Here is a 6,429-nt window from a genome sequence, read left to right on the forward strand (position 1 = left end):
TAATATACAGGTGCATCACATTAATTTGAACATTGTAACTTTCAGTATTTCAATTGAAAAAGTGAAACAGCTGTGTTGTGCCGTGAGATTTGACAGATTTATGATCCAAACAGAGCAGCGTTTTTGCCATTAAATTAATAACCTGACATTAAAAACAGGTTTCAAAAGTAATATAGTTAAAAATAATAATAATAATAAATAAAAAACAGCATTCATTTCACGCATGTTTGGAGTGTTAAACTTGGTGTGCTCGTATAGTTATTATTATATATTTTTTTTTACTAAGGTATTGTGATACAATAGTAGTAAGTACAGGTCCTTGTATTAATCCATTTTAGTATTGAATTTTAAATTGATCTACTGAAATAACTTTTTTGTGATATTCTAATTTATTGAACCAATGATGCTGGTTTAGGTTTTTATTTTTCCTCGGGTTGCTTAGGTTCCTATGGAAGAAAGTATCCTCGCAAAAATACTTAGGAGGGAACACAGTTTTTTCTTTGTCTCTTCGAATGTCACCATAAGGGGCTCTGTAGGCTTCAAACTATGGAAAAACACTGGGTTTCATACATTTTTATAGTGGAACCCCGCAAATAGCGGGCAACAGCTGCCCGGCCCACAAATAGCAAACATCCACGTATAATTGACACCCATTGAAATCCATTGGATGATAAAAAAATTGTAATCCTCCAAAAATGTTTCCTGTTTTTGTATGGAGGTTGACGACCCAAACGCAGGGAAGCACGGAGGTGAGGCAGGTATGCTTTAAAAGGTAATTTAATTAAAAATAAAAAGACAAAACAGGTAGGCTACTAGTTACCCCAAAACACATTAAAGTTCAAAATAAGGTTTCAAGTTGTAAACAAATACGGGGAAATGAGAACTAAACTCAAGACAGCAACAACAGGCTGTCTTGAAGATTTCTTGTGTCCAAATTCACAAGGCTGGGTCCTCCGAAGGCCGAATTTGTCGTCTGCATGACGTCATTCCCGGCGCAACTCGACAGAACGCACGGTGTCAGGGACTTACATATGAATGGATTATCAATGCTGCTTGTCGGTAGATCTGCGCGTGTTGTCGAGTCGCGCCAGGAGTGACGTCATGCATCCGACAAATTCGGCCTTCGGAGGACCCAGCCTTGTGAATTTGGACACAGGCAATGAGAGACACCTTAGACAAGACACACGTGGCTGGCGGAGATGATTGGATGACACAAGGGACATGGATGACAAGTGGACATGATGAAACTTGACGAGACAATAACACCAGGGACACAAGGAACACGTATTTTAAAATCTATCCAAAACCTAATCAACAAAACACAGATTATCACAAAATAAAAAACAAAACAAAAACACTAATAAACTTTCAATTTGTATTTATCCTAAAAAGCAGGGGTTGACTCTCCCAAAACAAACTGAAATAAAATACAAAACAAAGAATGTTTATATAATAATAATCCACTAATAGGTGAATATTTAATTTAGGTGCATTTTTATTTGATGAATTCATTGACTGAATCTTGTCATAAGTATTTCCCATGTAGCTGGCATACATCAAAATAAGATTAAAAAAATAATATTAAATAAATAAATAGCTCCGTATTACGCAGTGCAGATCTGCCTGCCCCTCATTCAAAGTAAAAGCACAACGTAACACATACACACATATATATAAATGAATACATCTCTGATAGTGTCAGGTAAAGACATGAATGTCCCAACGTTGCTCTAAAATTAGCCAATAGTCAATCTACTATCAGTGTTTTTCCCAACATCTTTTAATTCAGGTCCTGGATCCTTACATACGTTTCCCTCGTTGTTTCCCTTGATATTCGTCTCCTCTTGCTAGTGCCTATTCTGTTTAGTTCTCATTACGTGTGAGGGAGAGATGATTGAGGGAGGGGAAAAGGGGGGCACCGCTTTTGTTTTCCGGGTACAGAGGCTTTTTCGGGGGAACTGGGCTACAGATATGCATGGATTCCCTTCAGCTCAGTGCCTCGTTAGCCAAGCTTTGTCATATTAGGCTGTAACTTGCAAGTGTCAAGTTCAATCAAATGTTTTTTCTTCTTCTGATGACTTTGTCAGGGGAAATATACAAAAGACATGGATATCTGGAGACTACAGTTAGCTGTGAAATTCCTACATTTAAACAGTGAGTTTAGCTTGTTTGTCTCAAATGGCTCCATCTGCTGGCGATCAGAAACACGGAAATTTGTAGTCGACGGTAATATGGATGGATGGACAGACTGATAGACAGACAGCAATACTGGTTCCCTGGCTTAGTTGCCTACTGTTTCTTAGAATAACACATAACAAGACATTTTGATTTTTTGTTAGTCAATTCTGTTGGGTTTTAAATGGGAAGCTATATAAAGAAACGGGGGCAGCCACTTTTCCTGTCAGCCACTGGATGGCATCAGTGCGCGTGAATCAGTAGAGCGGGAAGCTCTTTCCTAAACTGTCATAACTTGTCATACCCACTACATTCCGGTCTCTCTCTCTCTCTCTCTCTCTCTCTCTCTCTCTCTCTCTCTCTCTCTCTCTCTCTCTCTCTCTCTCTCTCTCTCTCTCTCTCTCTCTCTCTGTTATCTATTATCTGGGGTGAGCGGAGCTGAGGATTCATGGACCCAAGCCAATGGATCAGGCTGGCCATCTTAAATTCTTTATTTCATTTAGACTAAGTCATCAGGTACATACACTGTATGTCGAGTAGGCCTACTTCACGCTCCATGTTGTTTTATAGCCACTCCAACCAGCACATATACTATATACACACACTCCGGTGTCTTTGTGGGGTACTTAATAAAAGCTGTACAAATGCACTACATCATAACAAATGTTTTTGCTCCTCTCATGTAGGTAAATAAGTTGATATTACAAACGGCTCTGTTAGGGGCAGAGCATGGGAAAGTATTAGATTGGAGTGATAAATGTAGATAGATATAATTTTTATATTATCCTGCTAGTATACATAAACGTAAAATGATACCTTTGGCAGAGGCAACAAATATGGTAGCATTAATAATAATAAAAAAAAACAAGCATTATCATCCTGGTAAAGAAAGCAATCTGGATCCAGCTCTTGTATTGGATCATGTTCAGGTGCACCTGTAGTGTTGTCATTGTGACAGGTGAGTTCATATAAGTTTTCCAAGCATGTTTGCTGTGTTTTGCATATTTTTCCTATTCACCAGTTGCTTTTTAATGTATTTAGTTTTATTTACTGCAGCCTCTTTGTCCTCAGGTAACAACAGCGACAGATGGAGAGGGAGGGAAAGAAGAGAGAGTCTCAAAATTGTGAGCAGAACAACATCCAATCGTGCACCTCCCTCTCCATCTCCTCCTCCCGCCCCCCATCGGCCCCCTCCCCGCTCGCGCCGCAAATCCAAATCGCCTTCGTCCCGCTCCATCCGCAAAGTTAGCAAACAAGCCTTGGATGTGGACAATGTCGCCGTGAGTCACGATTCTGTCAATGCCGGGAAAGCCCGCGCGAGCTCGCGAGACCGGCGGGGCCCTCGAGGTTGTGAACTGGACATGAAGTGGGAGCATGTGGCCTCGGAGCTGCGTTGTCGTGGTAGTAGGATGAGGTCAGCCGTGTATCAGACCTCGGACCTTCCCTCTATGGTGAAAGCCAACAGACAGTTGGCGCAGAATGAGGGAAAAGGTCCAATAGAGCGAAGTAAACTGAAAGCAACATTTGTATGAGGAGCCCACCTATTCAATGTCTGACCTGACTGAAGCTTTGCCTCTGAAGCGGCTTGCTAAAGTGGATGTGAAGAGTCTACGGTCAACAACGGAGGAGCAGATTAATCATGTGATCTGTCCCACTTCCACTCTGTACACTGCATGCACAGTGTAAAACTTTACGTACTTGTTAAAAAGCTTAATGTTACTTAATGTCGGAAAACTGCACTCAATTACAGAAATGTATGTGGACATCACAATAATTAGAACGATCGCCTCATTTATTTATTTTTGATTTCATGAATTTTTCTCATTAAGATGTAGTGAGCATCGGTGTCCATAACATCCAAAATAGTGAGGCAATCATTCTAATAACATAGAGATCTATAATAAGAGATGTGCGCATACATTTAGGTGATGATTGATCACGGTTTTCCGACATTGCAAGTTTTTTTTTTACATTAAGTGTTTCAAGACTGTTCACTTGGGGCTGATTATCGAAACGAGTTTGGTTGAAACTAGTTCATTACCCTAACAAATCCAATAAATATGCATAAAGTATTTTACTGGAGAATAATATTACTGTATTAACTCTTTGACTGCCAGACGTTTTCAGAAAAGGGATGCCGCCAGTGCCAGCCGATTTAAGCATTTTGACTGATTTTCAAGGTCCACAGAAAATGTTCTGTTTGGACTATGGAAACACACGTACTACCAAATGAAAGATTGGACTTTCATCTTTCATCAGAAAAAAAGAGTTTGTTTCTACCTTATTCCGTTCTTTAGTAATCAACAATAGAAAATGGTTAGTTTGACCCAATTTCGCCTGTGTTGGACCAAAATACGGAGAAATCAAGCTTTTAGTGAAACGATATTATTTCATGCATTCTAGTGAATTTGACACTTCTTTTTGTCCATGAATGATGCCACAAACACCTAAATAGTGCTTTACTTCTATAAAACACTACCACCAAGAATGAAAAAGTGTTTTTTGATAGCAAAATACGTTTATTTACATTCAACAGTGTAACAATTTGACAACAATTTGGCAAACTATTTACAAATGTGTGCAACTGTGGTGCTATTTACAAATATGTGGATGTTTCAACGACAGTTTTTCTTTGTGTAACACTCTCCTGCGTGCAAGAAGACGCAACAGCATTTGCATGATCCATTTTATCCACTCCATTCATGGTGGCATCGTAGTCCAGAAACAGTGTCTTCTCCGTGATCAGACTGTACCCGCTCCTCCGATGAATATGCATTGGACTCGGGGTACTCTTCATTGTCCGATCGAATGTCCGCTTGTGCAGCTCCGCGTTTTCCGGCGTTAGCAGCGCTAGCCGGTGAGGCTTTATGACGAGAGAATAACGGCCGCGTATAGCTTCCAACTCCGGCGAGGTTGACCATCATCATCATCATCAATGTGCATTGGTCGATGCTTTTCGACTACTCTCCATCGCCCGATCGAATGTCCGCTTGTGCAGAAGTACCCGGCCGGCTATTGTGCGCGTTTTCCGGCCTTAGCAGCGCTAGCCGCGCTAGCCGCGCGTAGCCGGTGAGGCTTACTACGTGATCGTAAACACGTCCAGGCTTCCAACTTTGGCGTCAAACTCGCAGTCATCATCATCATCATCATCAATCTGCATTGGTCGATGCCAACTCTCCATCGCCCGATCGAATGTCCGCTTGTGCAGAAGTACCCGGCCGGCTATTGTGCGCGTTTTCCGGCCTTAGCAGCGCTAGCCGCGCTAGCCGCGCGTAGCCGGTGAGGCTTACTACGTGATAGTAACAGGCCAAAGCTTCCAACTTTGGCGTAGAGCTCGTTGTCATCATCATCGTTGACATCAATGCGCTTTTTAGTATTGATTGATGCTTTCCGTCTTTGAAAAAAATGCTCAAGCTGAGCTGCTTGTAACCGGTTGCTTGGTCAAGCCATTGTGGCTTGGATCAGCCATTGTCTCCTCAACACTCTAGCTCCGCCTCACGTCTTCTACTGACGCCCACGGTGGGCGGCCCATCCAACCTTGTGCAAAGAGAGTCATCGCTGCCCTCTAGGGGCCAAAACGAGTCTTTGACTAATCAGATCAGCCTGATTCTTTCAGCACAGCTGCCCAAGGCTTTCCTGCACCCGTTTTTGAAAAAAAAAAAAAAAAACATAGGGGACGTCTTTTAACGTCCTCGGCGCCCTTCCCTAGGTTTATGCTAAACGTTTTATAACGTTTATGGCAGTCAAAGAGTTAACATCTGCCATGTGCGAATCACAATATCTCAGGTACGTTATATATATATATATATATATATATATATATATATATATATATATATATATATATATATATATATATATATTCAACCCGCACTTACAAACTGGCACCATCCGTAGTCTACTACGTCATCATCATCATCCATAGACCCGGAAGTAGCATAGCTAATAAACAGGACACCCACCCCCACCCCCCCCCCACCCCCCACCCCCTCTCACACACACACCCCAGTCCATAGCCTTTGTGGAAGTTCTACTGAGAACTGATTTCGTTATTTAAATGAGGCCCACGCTCCTTAAACCCCAGCCTAACACTCTACTGGAGGTCAGATTTAGGAGATAATTGAAATGTATGCGGTTAATGCCGTTTTAATCTAATTATCCCTTATCGAAACAACGTGAAGTTCAGACGACAACTGTACTAACTTGGCTGGGGCCCGGCGATGGGGGGCCTTAACGCCCACGCAGTGGTGGTCC

Source organism: Leptonotus elevatus, chromosome 8, assembly GCF_054856555.1.
Source record: "Leptonotus elevatus isolate MCC_2025b chromosome 8, RoL_Lele_1.0, whole genome shotgun sequence".
Taxonomy (NCBI): Eukaryota; Metazoa; Chordata; class Actinopteri; order Syngnathiformes; family Syngnathidae; genus Leptonotus; species Leptonotus elevatus.